The sequence below is a fragment of the Nanorana parkeri genome, unplaced genomic scaffold, assembly GCF_000935625.1.
Source record: "Nanorana parkeri isolate BGI_ZX_2015 unplaced genomic scaffold, ASM93562v1 scaffold719, whole genome shotgun sequence".
Lineage (NCBI taxonomy): Eukaryota > Metazoa > Chordata > Amphibia > Anura > Dicroglossidae > Nanorana > Nanorana parkeri.
Genome location: NW_017306987.1, coordinates 711,268 through 729,727, shown reverse-complemented (window position 1 = coordinate 729,727; position 18,460 = coordinate 711,268). Strand labels below are relative to the sequence as shown.

Genomic DNA, 18,460 nt, shown 5'->3' with positions numbered 1-18,460 from the left:
CAGAGAGGTGATCTCTGTTTTGTTTCTTCCTTTTTTTTGTATCTCGGTGCTGCTGGTCTCCTGCTGCCTCTTCTGAGCCACTTCCAGTCCACTTGTACTTGCTGCAGATTCAGCTGTCAGTGGGCCATGCCCGTGCAATGTGCATTAGCACAGCTGCGTGTAGCCTGTACCAGATGCACATGTGACAACGTAGGAGCTCAATTGGGAGATAGCTGTCATCTTATAACAAGAAGTACATTAACAAGGGCCTCCATGCCAGGATCACTAGGTAGTATTTTAAATTAAAGCTGCAGATAGGAAATTACTAAAAATGAAACCACATTAACCATTGACTCCCATTCATAAGAACTGTCATATAAGATTGTTTCTATGATATAAAACTCCTGTTTTTTTTAAACAAATGTAACCCAAATTCTGATCCAAATTGCTGGAAAGGTCATGACTGTACCGGTACATACAAACATTTGTGGTATATCTGCCCATTTGGTTTTATATTCCAGAGTTTTTTTCTTCATAAAACATATTACGTTGAAAGAGATTGTCCTTTCACCTTCACTTGTTATATTAATTTAGATTGTGATGATATTTGGGTTTTACTAAAATAACGTAACATATCTAATCTGAGCTACAAAAACGGCCCTTCCTCAATATTGGGATCAGCACAAAACTCCTAGTCTGTCAGACTAGATAAACAAAATCAACCAATCAGAATACAGTGAGGAAAGAAGGCTCTTCTAGAAAAGATAAGCATGAGGAAAGCTTGTCCAGTTGGAGTAGCTTTAAGACAACTAACATCCAAACCTTGAGTTGGGCCAAAATGTCAAAGCTTGAGTTGGGTTTTAAATCCTGTACGACACCATAGCAAAGTATAACTTCACGTACCATTCAAATTACATTTCGCATGGTAGGGCTTTGATTGTTTATTCTTTGATAGCACAAGGTGGCCTCAATTGTTCCATCATGAATAATCAAGCTCCTCAAACTTGATCCCAGCAAGATTTCCATCTTATGGCCACTAATTCTCCAGAGAATCAGGAACTGCTTCACAAATTTTTTTCTTAGCGGGTCAACTTCTCAGCAATAGGCACTATCCTTCTGTGATCATTATGATGATGGGAGGGACCAGCTCCTTGGAGGAGTTATGAAAATATCAAGATGATCTACTGGGCAAGGGGCCTTGACTTAGGAATAAGCCCCACCTGCACGGTAGTGCAAGACCCACAGTGACCAGTGGGGGCTTTAACAATTGAGTGTTAAATGGTGTGAGCGGGGCTTAGTGCCAGAAGGAAGAAGGACTTAGTGTTGACTTGGGCAAAAGTCTGGGCCTGGGATTCAGGGTCCTTACCAGGAACATAGGAATTTATTGAAAGGTCTGGTAGCATTCGGCAGGTTCACTTTAGAAAGATTTTCCATTTTCTTCAAAATGCCTAGCCTTGTAAACTCATTGATTTTCAATGTAGTGTTGTTAAAGCAGCAAATTGGAGGGATTCAAAAAGAGAGACCCCTACAAGTTAACAGTGGTGATATGGTTACGAAGACAGGGTTTATGCTTGGAAGTCGAAAACCTTTAACACTTCATCACTTAGTATACAGCCCGAAGATTTACTATCTTAAAGACCTGCTCTTAAAGACTGTGTCGAGTTGTTCAAATTGAGTTGCATAGAGCCCCATTCTACTGTCTCTATCTCTTCCGAATAATCTGCAAGACCAACAGCCATAAACTCACTGTCCCAATCCCTCCCAAAGCCAGCATGGCTCAGCCAACCTCCAAACCCAAGCTATTAGTGTGATTACTGGAGGTCAAAAAGTTCAAATGAAAATGTCAATTTTCATTTGGTGGAATGGGCCATTTCGGAGAGCCAAGCTCTGATAAGGACCCACCTCAAGAGCTTCCCCCACCTGTAAAATCATTGCTCCCCAAGGGCCAACAAATCTCATTCAGTCTCTAAGGTGCCAATAGCGGGCTCATGCCAATAAAAAGATTAATGAGGAGGGTCAGTGTTGTTTGGCTTTTGCTTTGTAGTCTTAGGGCTTCACGACCTATTTTCAGGATATTAACAGTTCTCCCCCCTCCCCACCTGCGAGGCCTCACCACTTGGCTTTTAACTCCTCCAAGATTTATCGGTTCAATCTGCACCATTAATCTTTCCAGTTAAATACCTATACATGCATTTGACACCGCCAACGCCAAGTTAATAAAATATATACTATTATGTGTTCAAATGTCACGTATTAGCTTCAGAATATTGCTTACGACTTTTTTTTTTCGAGAGGTGTCAGATTTATAACTGTTTAATATTTCCTGTAATTGTCTGCAACCCTTTTAAAATACAATATAATAAAAATGTGTCTTAAGAGATTGCTGCGTATGAAGTTGTTCTGGCAGAGAAGCGTCTGTGTCTACCTGCTATTGGTGGGATAATTAGTCCCAGCATCTATAGACTGGCAGTTACTAACCGTGCATGGAGAAAGGCAAAAGGCATTAATGGACCTAATGTGGCATCTATATGCTTTTCCATTTTGTATGTTTAAGATAAGCATGTGACTGTGGCTGCATGTGACTGTGGCTGGCTAGATATAAAGATTATTAGTATGTGCTAATCTTTCAAAAACCTCCTATCTCTGCGGTCTGCCTGCAGAGATGCTGGTTATATTCACAACACACACTAGAAAATGTATGACATCTATCATGCAACGGCGATGTCTAATGTGAAAGTCACTCCAAAAATGACATTCAGGTAAATGCTGAAATTCTTAGTGCACATTCCCTGAAAATACATTGCAGTTTCCCGTTACAAAATTGCTGAGAGCAGCAATTATAGAAAGACTCCATTCAGCACGATTAGTGTATAACAGCCACTTATTGTAATCCCATTATCATTCTTGAAACTTGCAGCTTCTTGCGTAAATGCCATATCCAGTTAAACTGGATATGGACAATACAGCGCGGCCTGGTGCTTGGGGTATATGATGCAGGTAGAAATAAATTACATTTGACAAGACAGGTACTGATGGAAAATCTGTCCAATGGGGGCATAGGCAAAAAAAAAGACACACACAAGGTTTAGAACAATGTTTTTAATGCTGTAAGTGCCTTCTTATCTAGTGAGAAACATTCCACACCCTGGTGTTACAGGGACAGGAAGTAAGGGAAAATCTCCTCAATGGGCCACAGACAGGAATAAACCTGGCAGGCATGTAAACACTTGCATGTTCTATGCAAAAGAATAAAAAATATTGGCTAGACTTGGGCTTCATTTACTAATGTATATTGATAGTACAAGCTTACTTTAAGTTATAGCCCAAATGTTACGAAGACTTGTGAAACAATGGCTGAGTCTATGAGTATGGTGAAATGGACAAGTAATTATTGTGATAGATTCTGTAGAATAGATAGAATCTGTATATTGTCTGATATTGAAAACACTATGGGGTTAATTTACAAAAGTTCTGCCTGGCGAAAAGCTAGTGTGTTTGCATGGTACTAGTGCCACCAGATGGCTATGATGAATATAGGAAACTCCTATACTCGTTATCTAGGGTCACTAGTGCTTTGTGAACAGCATCTGCCCAGGTATTTGCCGGCTGAAACCTTTAAGCTGGCCATACACTAGTAGATTTTCGATCGGAAATTTTTGTTGCTGCCAAGAACCCTCTTTTGATTCTGGCTCAAATAGCCCATCATGCACAGACCAATGTCGATTTTGATAATCGTTCGTTAGCAATACTAACTCACCGAATGTCATCGATAGTTTGCACATGTGCAGTGTTCTTGTTGCAATTTTTTCCATACAGAAATGCCACTAATCCATCGATTTTCGTATGATTCTAAAAAGGTTTTGCAGCCTGCCCGATCGAGGAAATTCGGCCAGGAGTACGGTAAAAAAAATTGTTGGGTTTCCATCAACTGATCGATTATTGTTCGAAAGACCATTCGTGGGCGATTTCCGAACGCAAATCGATAGGTGTATGGGCACCTTTATACCTCTGTTTACTACCTTTCTGAATCTCTAGTTTTGATGGATACATTTCCACACTGATTTCCAACTATCCTTTTAGCTGCTAAACTATTACTTTATTTATTGGGACATGCCTTCATGAGAAAAGAACATAAATATGACAAAATAAAAAAAGTTTATGAAATATACAGCTCATTGTCACGTTGGGACCTGAAGGGTATGAATTTTTCCCCCATCCTAAATTTCTTTTTTCTGTTACTTTTTATGCAGCTTCAGTTACCCTGTTGTAAAGATACTGATACTATAAAACAACTGCTAAATCTGATATGAGAAACCACCGCCTATGGTCTCCAGCTCTGCCTCCCATTGGCTAAAAAATAAGATAGACAGTAACAGCTAGTCTCAAGAGATGGAAAGGGGTGCAGCAATCATGATGTTTTAACATTCCCTTACATTTTCTGAAGAGCACCCATGAGCCCCAAATAACTGGGTACTATGTCATGTATAGACTCTAAAAAGTGCCTTATTTATGCAATCAGTGGTTGTGTTATAGTTTTCTTATATCAGGTTTGTGTTTAGCTTAAATCCCAAACAAAGTACCACAAAAATAGATTTTCAGCCAGACATTGTAGTAAAAATGACAATTTTCAAAGTCTTGCGCATACTTTTCTGTTATAACAGTTGTGCAGTGTCTAAACATGATGGGCACCCACCAGAGTCTGACCACACTGTCCAGTGCATCCTGTAATCTAACAGATCTGGTCAGCCATGCCTCTTCTCTGGCAAAACGCACCCCTTCTCTGGTCAGACACACCCCCTTTTTTGGCCTGATACACCTCTGCTCTTCCTCTCCTCTTTACTGCAAGTCTGTGTAAGGACCTGTGACAACATAGAGCACTGGAGTAGGAATGCAGGAAGAAGCATTAACACTATGAGAAAAATATGTTTTAAGACAATTCTAAGCAAAAATCAGTTTATAAATTATGACAAATGATGGTATAAGACTATAAGTGTGAGAAATGGGATTGCATCCATCTCACTTCCTTTTTTACCTTTATACCCCAAAATTATGAGGATATCTGTGTTCAGGCAGAGAGCAGATAAACTATTCACCTGTCTTCCTAGCTACGGATCACGATGGTGTCACCATGAACCACATTGACTAACTTCGAAGAAGTACAAAGGATCGCCAATGGCAGTTTGCTTTTCAGTAGATCAATCTGCATCTGACTGAAGAAGGCAGAGCTGATCTGAGGTGGGAGACCTCAGCAGGGGGTTTACTGTTTTCTACCTGAAAGTGGGAACCCCCCCACCGCCGCCTATAAGTAATACAATTTAACATCAATAGATCTCATATTTATTTCTCAAAGTCATGAAAATGCAATGCTGAGACAAAGTGGAGGTCTCTGTGTGGATGAAATCTGCATCTATTCTCTCTGACAGCCATACTCAGGGCAAAAGGTCAGTGGCGGAGTAGAAGTCTCGGTGGAGGAGTGTCAGGTGACGAGCCATCTGATCTGAGCTTTACAGGTAACTTTTCATGAATATCCTACAAGTAGCGCTGAGAGCCAAGACATGTGAAACTGGTAAATTATGTACAGGTAGCACCGAGCCCAACAGATGGTGCAGCTGCTGTAATATAAGACCTTTGCTTGAGTGAGATATTTACATACAAATATTAGATACTGAACAGCAGAAGATCTCACTCCTGCTCATCAAATCTCCTTTTTTAAGACAAAGTTCACCTTTTACACCTATGCTGTGTCTCTTTCACACTCCGTGATATCTAATTACCTATTTTCTACTCTTTTTTTAATGACTTTGCACATTGTTGTGTTCCTCTGCCACGATTCACTTTTTTTCCATTCTTCCTGATTTCATTGGGTGTTCTGTAAGCACATGGGTCCATTGAGCAAAATGGCAGCTGGAATCCTTCTAACTTGATGGTAACAGGCAGTTATGCACAGTGCAGCTCATGCAAGCCCTCAGACCCTATTCACATTGAGCGATATGTAGCGTGATTTTGGCTCAAAAATCGCTCAAATATCGCTCAAAAATCGCTCAATGTAGCTCGTTTAATACATTTCAATGTTCACATCTCACAGCTCAATGTCGCCTGTAGTTTGTAGCTCAAGCTTGTCGCTTGAACATGACCTATTTTTCCAGCAGATTTTGTACGATTTGGCCCTTATAGGCTTTGAAAGACTGCCAAAAGAAGCGCTACGTAGTGCAACAAAATGTGCACTGTAGCTCAATGTAGCTCAATGTCGCTCAGCTCAAATCAGCGTTGAAACTTATATAGCTCAGTGTGAATGTGGTCTAAGAGAGAAGTAGTTCATGCATGAACGCAGGGTCAAAGCTAGGGGGGCGGGCTGGAGGGGGGGCATGTGCCCCGGGTGCCGATTTAGGCTAGGTTCACACATGCACGACACCCGGGCCACGCATCCCAGGGCCGCGCGATCGTGTGCTAGTGCACACAGCGATTGCTGTGCGGCCCTATTGATTTAAATGGGAAGACGCGCGGCAATCTCTAAAAAAAGGTACAAGTACCTTTTTTTTGCGACACACGACGCGCACCTTTTTAGCAATCATGTTCACTTGCACGGGCGTAATCGCGGTGGGAAACCGTGCGATCCACCCGGCACGACTGGGGTGCGCCCACAGTGCGATCGGTTCACACCTTGGCGACTCCCGACCGTGCGGCAATCATGCACAAAACCTTGCGGATTGAAGTGTGAACCTAGCCTTAGGAGGGGTGCCCCTGGGTGCATGGATGAAGAACTTCATCCATGCAACTCTGAGCCTCTGCCCCGGAAGACAGAATGTCTAGCTTCCCCACTGCATGAACGTATGTGTCCATCTTCTCCAACATAAAAAATAGTGATTGTTCTCATCTCAATGCTACAGTGCAATGTGTTTTGAAAAATACAACATGTCTATTTTTTCCTTTTAAGCGCACTGGGAGCACTATAGACGTCAATGGCAGCACATCAAAATGCAAATAACTTGCATTTTGATATATTGGTCATTAACAAGCCTTGGTCAATGGCTGTTAACCCCAGCTACTAAAAATTCTAGATTCAAAAATCCATTAAAAACGATAGTCAAAAAGCATGTCAATGCACAAATGAAACGCAAAATATGACAAAACACTTACCTAACGCTACAAAAAATGCACCACTACCCAAAATACACAAATAAAACCCTCTAAATGAAGATAAGCAGAGTGCAAAGTCCATTCTTGTGGGAATTCGAGCTTTCCCATGCAACAGTGAGGCACTCATTAGTGCCTCCACGAAGCAGAAAAAAGTCAGTGCCTAAAGCAAGTATTACTCTTTATTCCTCAAATGGTTCATTTTCTCAGCTTTTATACAGTATTTTAATTTGGGGAGTGGGGGGGCTACCATAAAAGCCAGCCCTGCATTTCCATGCAAGGTCTGTTTTAAGGGGGAAGGGGAAGATGTTAGTTAGAGCTGATTAGGACTAACTAAAGCCTTAATTGGGATTTTTTTTAAAATAAAAACTTTTTTAACTTGTGAGGTTGCTTTAAAGTGTATGTAAAGCCAAAACATTTTTTGTTAGTTTTGGATAGAGTAGGGAACAGTTAAGACCCATCAGGTTCAATTTGCTGCCTGGAGATTTAACTTCACTTTCTGTCCCAAAGACCCATCGCGAAGCTAGGGGAAATTCCCTGTTAGCCAATTGTCAGCCTAACAGCAGTCCCCTTTGGAAGATTTCTCTTCACCTCCTATTCCAGTGAAAATTGTAACATGTTAGCTTTCCTATCACTTTATGTATCAGATAGAATGGTTATCAAAAAAATAAAGTAGGTGATCCTGCCCAGCGGAGAAACAGACCGCAATGGTTTTAACACCTCACTCTAGCCAAGATTTAAGAAATTGTTAGCTTTACCTACAGTTTGTCAAAAATCTGCAGATCAATGGACATACATTTGACCTGCACAGCAAAAAATTTGTGTAAATACATTGTAACAACAATAGTTGCAACCTATTTCTTAATGATGCCTGCGTATTGTCGCATCATGTGACCATTCGGGTTTCACCTAAAGAGAACAGCAGGGGAGGCACAATGCAGGGAAGACATCAAAAACAATTGGACAAGGTGTTCAGACATGCCCGATTGCTTCTCCCCTGAGCTGCTAGTGTGTGCTGGTGATATTACGCTGTCTGATGATCTGACATGATCTGGCAGCATATATCAGGTATCTTATCGATTTGTAATTGTTTCTTTGTACACGTGTTTATGCTTTGTTTTTACTATAGATTGTAATTGGTATTTTCCTGTCTGGTGTGCTCTGATACCATGATGATGTCATGGGGCGGGGCTGTAAACTTTTTCCACACTCACTGAGGGGTATATATGTGGTATGGTATGTTTCACTCACTTGTCACATCTCAGCCCTGATGAAGGGACCCTGCGTGGTTCCGAAACGTTGGATTATGCGATATGTGTGACGTTTAGTCCAAATAAATTGACTTTTTTTGAATTTCATTTGCTGAGTGCTGGTGATTTCTATTGTTCATTGACTGTTGTACACGGCGCCATCCGTGATTGTCACTGCAAGCACCACTATTTTCACTTGGACCGGAAGCGCTGTAAGGAGTGCAGGGGGACCTACTGTTTTCTGATGATCTGACCCGACAATTCCGAAATGTGGAAATTTAGACTAGCCTACCACAAGCTATAACTACAGTATATGGGTCACTAACATTAACACCTCTCTTCATAGACACCATGGGCTGCTATTTGGCTAAATATTGCTGTACTGAAGGGGCCCTCTCACTTATTCACTGGTTACTTGTTCTAACCAAGTCTAGTGCCGCCTGTCTGATGTTTCAGATATGGAGTGACCTCCCGATGACAGGAGGCTGCATGGATCACTCAATATTAATGCATCCTGACCTGTCTACAGCATCTGATACAGCACACCATGCAAGTTTAATCAGCAGAGATACTACAGTGGATACCGTATGACAGTCCGCAGCGAGTCTACATCTTCTCCTAGTGACAGGTCACCAAGAGGTCTCTCTGGATCATACCCTATACAAGGCTGTCCCTCTAGCTGGTGGGCATATTCAGTAAGACAGGGTGCAATGTGCAAAGTGTAATAAGCCATAACAACCAATCAGCAACCTTCTTTCACTGATCTGACTGCAGCAAACTGAAAACACTTTGCTTTGAGTTATTGTACTTTGCACTTCATCACTGCTGTCTATGCTACTTTACTGAATACGCTCATGCAAAAACATTATCCTAAGAGACATGTTATAGCTTATTCCATTAAAAATAACTCAGAAACACACAAAAAAGATGTGCTACTGTCTCATAATCATTTCATATTACTTTGGCTGGTCATAGACAGTCAGATGTCCTTGAGAAAGACAGGCAGGGAGGCATCTAAACAACTCATAAAAGTGCTGGGACACACCACTATGTTCAGGTGGCAAGGGAGAGTCTAGTACTCAGAGGTTTCAGATATTTTGTGCAGCTGAATGGCTCAGAGGAGGGATGCCTGATACCTTTCTCTTGTCCTGTAGAGATGGATCTTTAGTCTGCAGGAGTGGTCAAAAAGTCCAGCCCAGCATGTACTTTCCAAATTGAAGAATGGAAAAAGGGATTTTGTTCAAGTAATAAAAATTATATAAATATTGGTTTATCATTTTTTTTATTAAATTGAACAAAACTTTCTTTTAAGTCCATGTTAAGATTTGGGTTTTAAGTTACTTGACCTTCTTGTCTTTAAGACCCCTTTCACACTGACGCCGTCTGTTATGATTAGCAGGGAATCTGTCCACAGATGCCCTGCTGATTGGAGAAAAACTGAACAGATGTCTTTCCTTTGACATCATTGTCCAGATCCATGTTTAGTCAGATGTACAGTAGGTGGACATGTATCCGTTTACATCAGATTACCTTGGATCTGTCACGATCAGGTCTGCCAAATGGAACTCTGAAGCAGAGAATCTGTATAGCACTTACACATAATACATGCACCACATGTTACTTTTATGTTTCTACAGTGAACATTTAGGAAACATTTTATACATAGTTGCCAATAATTTGATATTGGGTGAGTGTCCAATATATTAGGACATTTTCCTATTTGCAGCCTTGGACCTGTGAAATATTCCCTGGCTCCCAGAACTGCCATCTATCTGAGACCACCACATGCTTTAGGGCCTAAGTGGGATTTGCCCAATCACAGAGCTGTAGAACCAGAGACTGCAGTCTTTCTAGAAGCAATGTGAAATGTCTGCTAAATCCACTTACAAGCTCAAAATAAAGGTAAACCAAGTGCATATTATCTTTAGTTCAGAGATTGTTTTTACTTCGAGAAGTCTGTTTCTTTTGTTAGACAGCCCAGCAACAGGGCAATTCACTACAAACTGATCGTCTGACTGTCACAGTGGACGTCCTGCAGGGCATTAATCACACTACATAAATAAAGCTATTATTTTAATTGCACTACCTAACACTAGACGTGCTTATGCTGATCCATGCAGAATAATGAAGTGGAAATTGTTTAATATATTTAATCGATAGAGTGTTGTACATCCACTGCAAGAAGCATTACGAAGCCTTGTACTGTATAATATACTTAGTCTGTGATAAATGGAGATGGTGCATTGGCCATTGAGGAGGTGACAGATAAGATGTCACTTTGACAGTGGCTTCAGATTTGGCGTAGATTTATTTTGGATAAACTATTTGTCCTAGGGGCTATTCTCTAGGAGCGGGCATACATCGGTTGGTATCTGTAAATGTTCTGACAGAATCGAGACTGTCTGCATGCATTCCAGCATATTTATTTACCACCGCTTAAGATCGGTCAAATCAATTACACGTCAGATCAGTGTTTTTCAGTACCGCACTTTGGGACCTAAACCTTTGGATGCCGAGGATCTTGCACACTGACCGCTGATGCTAACACTTTTTCGGTTTCTCATACCTGACTTGATGGTACAGTTTACATTGTGAGATAAGAACTTTAACAATGATTCCACATTCCCTGTACAATACTGTACTGCAAAATATGTCAGTGCTATAAAAATGTATGATAATAGTCTGTGACCATGGCGGGACATTAGAATGAAAGCTCCTCTGGTGCAGAGACTGATGAGAATGGTAAAAAAATTATCTGTACAGAATTATGGAATATGTCAGAACTATTTAAATCTATGCTTATAATTAGGGATGCCCCGATACTTTTCAGATACCAGTGCCGATAATTGCCATTTTCATGAGAACTACCAGGGTTGCAGCGGTTGCAGCTTGACCTAGCACTGGCGCTCCACCACTGTCCTGAAATCATTAGTCTGTATTGTTTTAGAAAAACTGTCACATGACAATAAACAAAAATGTACCAGCACTTGTACTTGTAAGTACTTGGCCAAGTATCAGTACTCGTACTCGCAAAACTGGTATCGGTGCATCCCTAATATATATTTATAAAAACAAAATCATACATTAAAATAGGGATGTACAAATCCCAGGATCTCTGTGTGCTCTTTACAAATGACAGCTGCCTCCTAACTTTTGCGTTTTTCTCTAGTCTAGTCCTGGAGCTGGAAAAGTATCTGTACTTGTACTTGTACCAAGTACTGTACTTGGTATCGGTCAGAAAAAACATATAAACAGCGCTCTCGGATGGTAAAAAAGTTAGCTTGGAGACATGTATGCAGCCCTGGGAAACAGGAGGAGAACCTGTGAATGCAAATAATCAAAAAACCAAGAAAGGGCGCATACCTTCTTTAGCCAGCCAGTGGTTTTTGCGCCCTTTCTTGGTTTTTTGATTACTTGGTATCGGTGCATCCCTAGTAATAATAGTGTGTAATTGTAGGCATTAGGGCGTAAGCTTCTGTAGTGCAGAGGCCATTGTGAATGGTAGTGTTCTCTGTACAGCACTATTTCGGAATATTTCAGAGCCAGTGAATAATTATTAACAATAATGATTACCCCATTGTTTTGTATAGGTATTACTTAAACTGTACACATAGGTATCAGCACAAAGAAAATGTTAAAAATATCCTTTTTTTATTTTGGATAGAGCCAAATGTTTTGCTGTCTGTGTCTCTGCTGGGGAGATTCACCCTCTCAGTTTGTCCTGCTGATTTTTTTTTTTACCCACAGTAAAAATTCAAACTTTAGAGTTGAGACCGGAGCGAGAGGTGAGGTGAGGGAAAATCAGCCAATAGGGACAAATGTGCCAATGACAACTGTCTAAGCAGGAAATTCCTCTCACAATGGTGAGATTTCTTGTCACTTCCTAATTGTTTCCAAGACAGGAAATTAAGGGAATGCACAGACAAAAAAATAAATTTATATTAGTTATAACCCTTCCCTGACAAGTTTTAGCTATGCATACACTTTAATTCTGCATGCCAAGCAGCCAGGTAAAAACAGTTGATATATCACATATACATACTGTATATGACATTTCTACCTGCAAAAGTGTTTGTAATTCAGTCAGTTTTTCATAAGAACACCCTTGTCAGACAGCAGAGCCATCATTGGCCCACTCCCAGCTGATGAGACAAAGAATGAGCATTAGCACACTGATTACATCATAATTCTTTCTCCTCCTGTCAGCATTCTCTCAGTATTGTTGTGTTTTATGACAGCACTGTTCAGTGCAATACAACATAGCAGACTCACAGTGTTGCCCTCCCTCTCCTAGTCCATCTAACAGAGTCATCCCTATAATGAGGCAGCCTGAGGCTAATGCCTCAGGTGGCATCTTTTTGGGTCAAGTGGGGGGAGGCGGCATGGCCACTCTGCTGCACAATTTCTGCAGTTTTCCTGCCACCCCCTTTCTGACCAGAGCATTCCAGGTTGCTAAGAGCTGGGCGGGAAGATGTGTGAGGACCATATACTGTACACCTCCCCACCCAGCTCTCAACAACCTGGGACGCCAGCCAAAGCATCACGGGTTGAGCTGGGCTCTGCAGATGTGTATTTGCAGAGCCTCCAGAGGATGGTGTGCACCACCAACAACCCCCAACACCTCCCTCCGCGCCACCACCCCAGGCAGCAAAAAGGCTAGCGACACCACTGCCCACTAAAGATAGAAGTCATGTACTTATATGAACTCTGTTTAAAAACCTATTTTCTATATCTGCCTGCAGTAACACAAATGCGTTTTGAAGAAAAATAAACAAATTCCTTATACATGTAGGAGAACTCCTTAAAGCGCACATACAGGACCGCACACTATTGCACAACATACAGCAACCCCTCTGTGTGTTTATAAACTAGCTACTAATCTCTTTTGTTGTATTACAGCTGCATTGCAACAGGCAGGAAAATTGCACAGCACCTTAACATTTAACCACCGACCATCCAATCTGCATGGCTTCATTTACCAGAATTCGTTTCCTGCTGGACGCCAGGTACCCAACTGTTACCCATCATCTGAACAAAAGAGGCCACAAATCAAAGTGACAGACCAATCAAGAGCTCACAAGTCTTTTTCCACTTAGATTCCCAATACCTACCAATGCTGAACAGCTTTAAGCAAGTAAATTTCTCAAAAAGTTTTCATGCCATTTTTTCCCCTGAAATGACACACACCCCTTCCTCTTTCTTATAGACACATTTTAGGTAGTCTCATTATTTACATTTCTGTAAAGTGGATCTAGCACTAAAATTCACACTTCATGTGCATCTAGGGCACGTCATTGTTACTAAATTACATTGGAGAAAATTAACATTCATATTTGTGGCAGAATTAATGTACAGAAATGAGGTAGGAAACGTGTGCACCAAATTATTACACCAATAAGCCTATTTGAGAGAAAAAGTACCAAAATTGACTGATGTTTGGAACTTATCATAAGTCCCTCCACCTTGACTAAAGCCCCAGTTCCAGCTGAAGAAAAACAGCCCCAAAGTATAATACTGCATAATCCACCACCATGCTTCACTGTGGGTATGGTGTTCTTTTAGTGATGTGCTGTGTGGTTTTTGTGTCAATCATTCTTTTTGGAACCATGGCCAAAAAGTTCAATCTTGTTCTCATCAGACCATAACACATTTCCCCAAATGCATTTGTCAGACTTGATGTAGGTTGTTGCAAAATGTAGTTTGGCTTGGATGTTTTTCTTAGTAAGAAAAGGCTTCTGTCTTGCCACCGTACTCCTCACAACAATAACAACACTGTGCATCACCAAAAGAACACCATAATCACAGTAAAGCATGTTGGTGGCAGCATTATACTTTGGGGCTGTTTTTCTTCAACTGGAACTGGGGCTTTAGTCAAGGTGGAGGGACTTATGAACAGTTCCAAACATCAGTCAATTATGGCACAAAACCTTCAGGCCTCTGCTAAAAAGATGAGGAGGAACGTCACCTTTCAGCACGACAATAACCCAATGTATGCCTCCAAATCTAGCAAAAAATGGCTTTACCAGAAGAAGTTTTGGAATAGCCCAGCTAGAGCCCAGATCTGAATCCAATTTAAAGTCTGTGGGTTGACCTGAAGAGGGCTGTGCACGGGAGATACCCTCACAATCTGACAGATTTGGAGTGCTTTTGCAAGGAAGAGTGGGCAAAGATTCCCAAGGCAAGATGTGCTGCGCTAATCGACTCCTATCCCTGTCATAAAATCAAAAGGTTCTTCAGCAAAGTATTAGTGTATGGGTGTCTATATTTATGCAACAGCATTATTGTATGTTTTTTATTCTTTATTTTCCCCCCTTTAAAGATATCAGATTGTTTTTATTCAAATTGCACAGATTATAGGTCACATTAAAGGTGGAAAAAAATTCTTAAGTGATTTATCGTGGTGTGATTTTTTACATCTAAAGAACCAGGCATTTTTACAGGTGTGTGTAGACTTCTTATATCCACTGTATCTAAAAACACTATAGACTAAACAATATAGACTATAGCGCTGCCTTGTAGATAACATGAAAATTGTTGTTGTTTTTTTGTTGGTACAGGGATTAGACATGTTTTCAATTTTTTTTCCTCCAAAGAAAACGGCATATTTATTAATGAACTATATTGAAACTGTAAATATTTCTCTATAAGATATCAGAGAATTTGTGTTTTTCACCAGGGTCCTGCAGCTTTTAGTTTTATTTTCCATCCTTGTGTGTTGGTGTATTTTTTCTCTCCTTTGTTCCTGGCTCTTAGAAAAGCCTGCTGCTAATAGTCTCTTTAATGGGATGATGAATACATAAAACGTATATTGATCAGAGGGGTGATGGATGGTGGGAGCGCTTTGACAGATGAGACTAACGTAGGAACTGCCAATACGGGGGCATGAAAGCTGGCCCTCTGTCGCTCTACGGCCTAATACTATCTGACCCACTGGGCAGTAGGGTAACTCCCTTGTCCCTGCTCCGAAGCAGGAGCCTCTCCGTTCTGGGTGGAATAATTCATCGCCAGCTTAAAACGCTGCGACACGAAGAAATTGGAGACGGTGAAATATGATGGATTATACCTTGAGAGGAGGCGACTCGCTGAGCTTAAATTGATCCCCAAGAAAATGGTTTTGTCTTCTGTGAGGAATGGTCAAATGTTTCAAAAGGTTTTTTTTTCCTTTTTTATAGAGCTAGAATTCCAGAAATGATCCCCCTCCTGTTTTGACGTCGGTTTATGTATTCGAAAGTCACTGGTTTCATCGGACAATATTCCAAGAGGTCCTGATGTCTTTGTTAAGGGTCCATTTACATTATTGCATTTTAGAACACATATTACACATGGTGTTAACTGTTGCATTGTAATATCACATGTTTATATTCTTGCACTTTAACATTACATGTTTTAGCACATGTTACAATGCGCTAAAACACATGTGTCCAGGTTCCTTGTAATAAAATGAGTCCCTCATTACATCTCTGTGCTGCACTACAGTGGGTTTTGAAAAATATGACATCCATTTTTCCTACATTTTAGCATTTCAGGATCATTTATGTTACTAGCACAACTTAAGCATCTTCATTGAAAACAGCATTTATTGATGTCCAATCAGCATGTTAGAAAAGCAAAAGTGCAACGTTTCGGAGCCACACAGGGTCCCTTCATCAGACAACATTGCAATATTGCGGTTTCTTATCGTGGTGCTATCCACAAGTTGCTTAAGTACCCATCAAGAGGGGCACAAATGGTATGGTGTGCTGCACCTGTCAACTCATCACACAGGTTAACGGCAGGTGCTCTGGACTGATGAGTCAAAATCTGAAATATTTGACTGTAACAGGAGGCAGTTTGTTTGCCGAAGGGCTGGGGAGCAGTACAATGTCTGCAGGCAACAGTGAAGCATGGTGGAGGTTCCTTGTAAATCTGGGGCTGCATTACTGCCAATGGAGTTGAAGATTTGGTCAGGATCAATGTTGTCCTCAATGCTGAGAAATATAAGCAGATACTTATTCATCATGCCATACCATCAGGAGGCATGTGATTGCCCCAAATTAATTGTGCAGCAGGACAACGACCCCAAACATAAAGCCAATGGCATTAAGAACTATCTTCAGTGTAAAAAAGAACAAGGAGTCCTGAAATTGATGGTTTGGTCCCACACAGAACCCTGATCCTAACATCATCAAGTCTGTCTGGGATTACATGAAGAGACAGAAGGATTTGAGGCAGCCTACATCCACAGATGATCTGCGGTTAGTTCGCCAAGATGTTCCGAACAACGTACCTTCCAAGTTCTTTCAAAAACTGTGTGCAAGTGTACCTAGAAGAATTGATGCTGTTATAAGGCAAAGGGTGGACACTCCAAATATTGATATGATTTGGATTTCTCGTCTGTTCATTTACTTTCCATTTTGTTAATTGATAAAAATTAACTATTAACAATTTTATTTCTGAAAACATTCTTACTTTACAGCATTTTTTCACACCTGCCTAAAACCTTTGCACAGTATTGTATATGACAAATACCCATATGTTCTCCAAATGATGTGGACATGTTTAACCCATAGAGCTGTAAATGTCTGTGGATGCTTCTTTACATACACTCTTGTCTTTAATTTAATGCCATTAAAATAAGGGGGCAGGGCTTGTGAGGAATAAAAAAAATAACATGTCTGACAAATCTAAACTAAAGGGGAGAGGTAGAAAATAAAGGAGACTTTCAATCTGCCGGTTACTGGAAATGGGTTTTAGGGATAAATTGTGGCTGAATCAATAGTGATCTGTCTGTAGCAATCAGGTGTTGACAGCTGTATAGGGTGACAACCTCATACAAATAGAGCTGATGCTTCTCAGTCAAATGAGCCCATAAATTGTGGCACTAGTACACCTTTGAGGATACCATATCATCACTATGAAACCTAATGAACAATATAGAAATCATGTTTGTGTGAACATTGTGGATGTGTCATGTCATTAGAGACTGTAAAGGGGCTATTGCTTTCAGTCAGACAGACCTTGTCTGGTAGGCAACCCTTTTAAACAGGAAGTAGAGCCTGCATATATAGTGAGTTTTTATGGCCTTTCTCTTGTACGTAGGTAATTACAAACTATTCATAGAAAAAGGGTTTTATCAAAATAAAACACATTATAAGATTATTTACATTGAGCTGATCCCTTTCACATGCATGTTAGAGAGTGAGCCCACCATAAACTTTTTTCGATCTGTTGGGGGCTTTATTGGTGACAGAGGCATAACTAGGATTATGAAAGGTCTAGAGTACCCATGAGCATCCTGAGAAAAGGAATGATGCCATTCTCTTAGCACGCTGTGGCAAATGTTGGTTTTGGCCAACTTGCTGCAACAGTGGGAGAAGCTTAAGTCAGGGTGCACAATGTATAGAGCTCAGGAATCAGGAATGCATAAGATACAGGGCTCAAGAATCAAGAGTGCATAAGATGCAGGGGTTCAGAAATCAGGAGTATGTAAGACACAGAGCACTGTGGTCAGGATTGCATAAGATACAGGGCTCAGGAATCAGGAGTATGTAAGACACAGAGCGTAGGGGTACGGATTGCATAAGACACAGAACATAGAGGTCAGGGTTGCATAAGACACAGAGTGTAGGGGTACGGATTGCATAAGACACATAGCATAAGGGCCAGGATTGCATAAGATACAGAGCATAGGGGTAAGGATTGCAATTGCATAAGGTACAGAGCGTATGGGTTAGGATTGCATAAGGTACAGAGCGTAGGGGTTAGGATTGCATAAGACACAGAGCACAGGGGTAAGTATTGCATAAGGTACAGAGCGTATGGGGTCAGGATTGCATAGGACAGAGCGTAGGATCAGGATTGCATAAGACACAGAGCATAGGGGTAAGGAATTCAAAAGTTACAAAACGTAGGGGTCAACATTGCATAAGACACAGAGCGTAGGGGTCAGGATTGCATAAAACACAGAGCGTAGGGGTCAGCATTGCATAAAACACAGAGCATAGGGGTAGGAATTGCATAAGACACAGAGCATAGGGGTCAGGATTGCATAAGAGAGAGCCTAGGGGTCAGGATTGCAAAAGATACAGAGCATAGGGGTAAGGATTTCATAAGGTACA

The 18,460-nt window shown here is 40.9% G+C and overlaps 1 long non-coding RNA gene across 1 annotated transcript in view; it reads right to left on the bottom strand.

Moving 5' to 3' along the window:
- The window catches only part of LOC108793116, a 17,012-nt gene extending 136 nt beyond the window's left edge, over positions 1–16,876 (bottom strand). The window contains exons 1-2 of the long non-coding RNA XR_001941626.1: positions 16,866–16,876; positions 4,273–4,280 (exon numbers count right to left, since the gene is read on the bottom strand). This is a non-coding gene — a long non-coding RNA (uncharacterized LOC108793116). The remainder of the gene's footprint in view (positions 1–4,272; positions 4,281–16,865) is intronic.
- Positions 16,877–18,460: the final 1,584 nt, after the last annotated feature.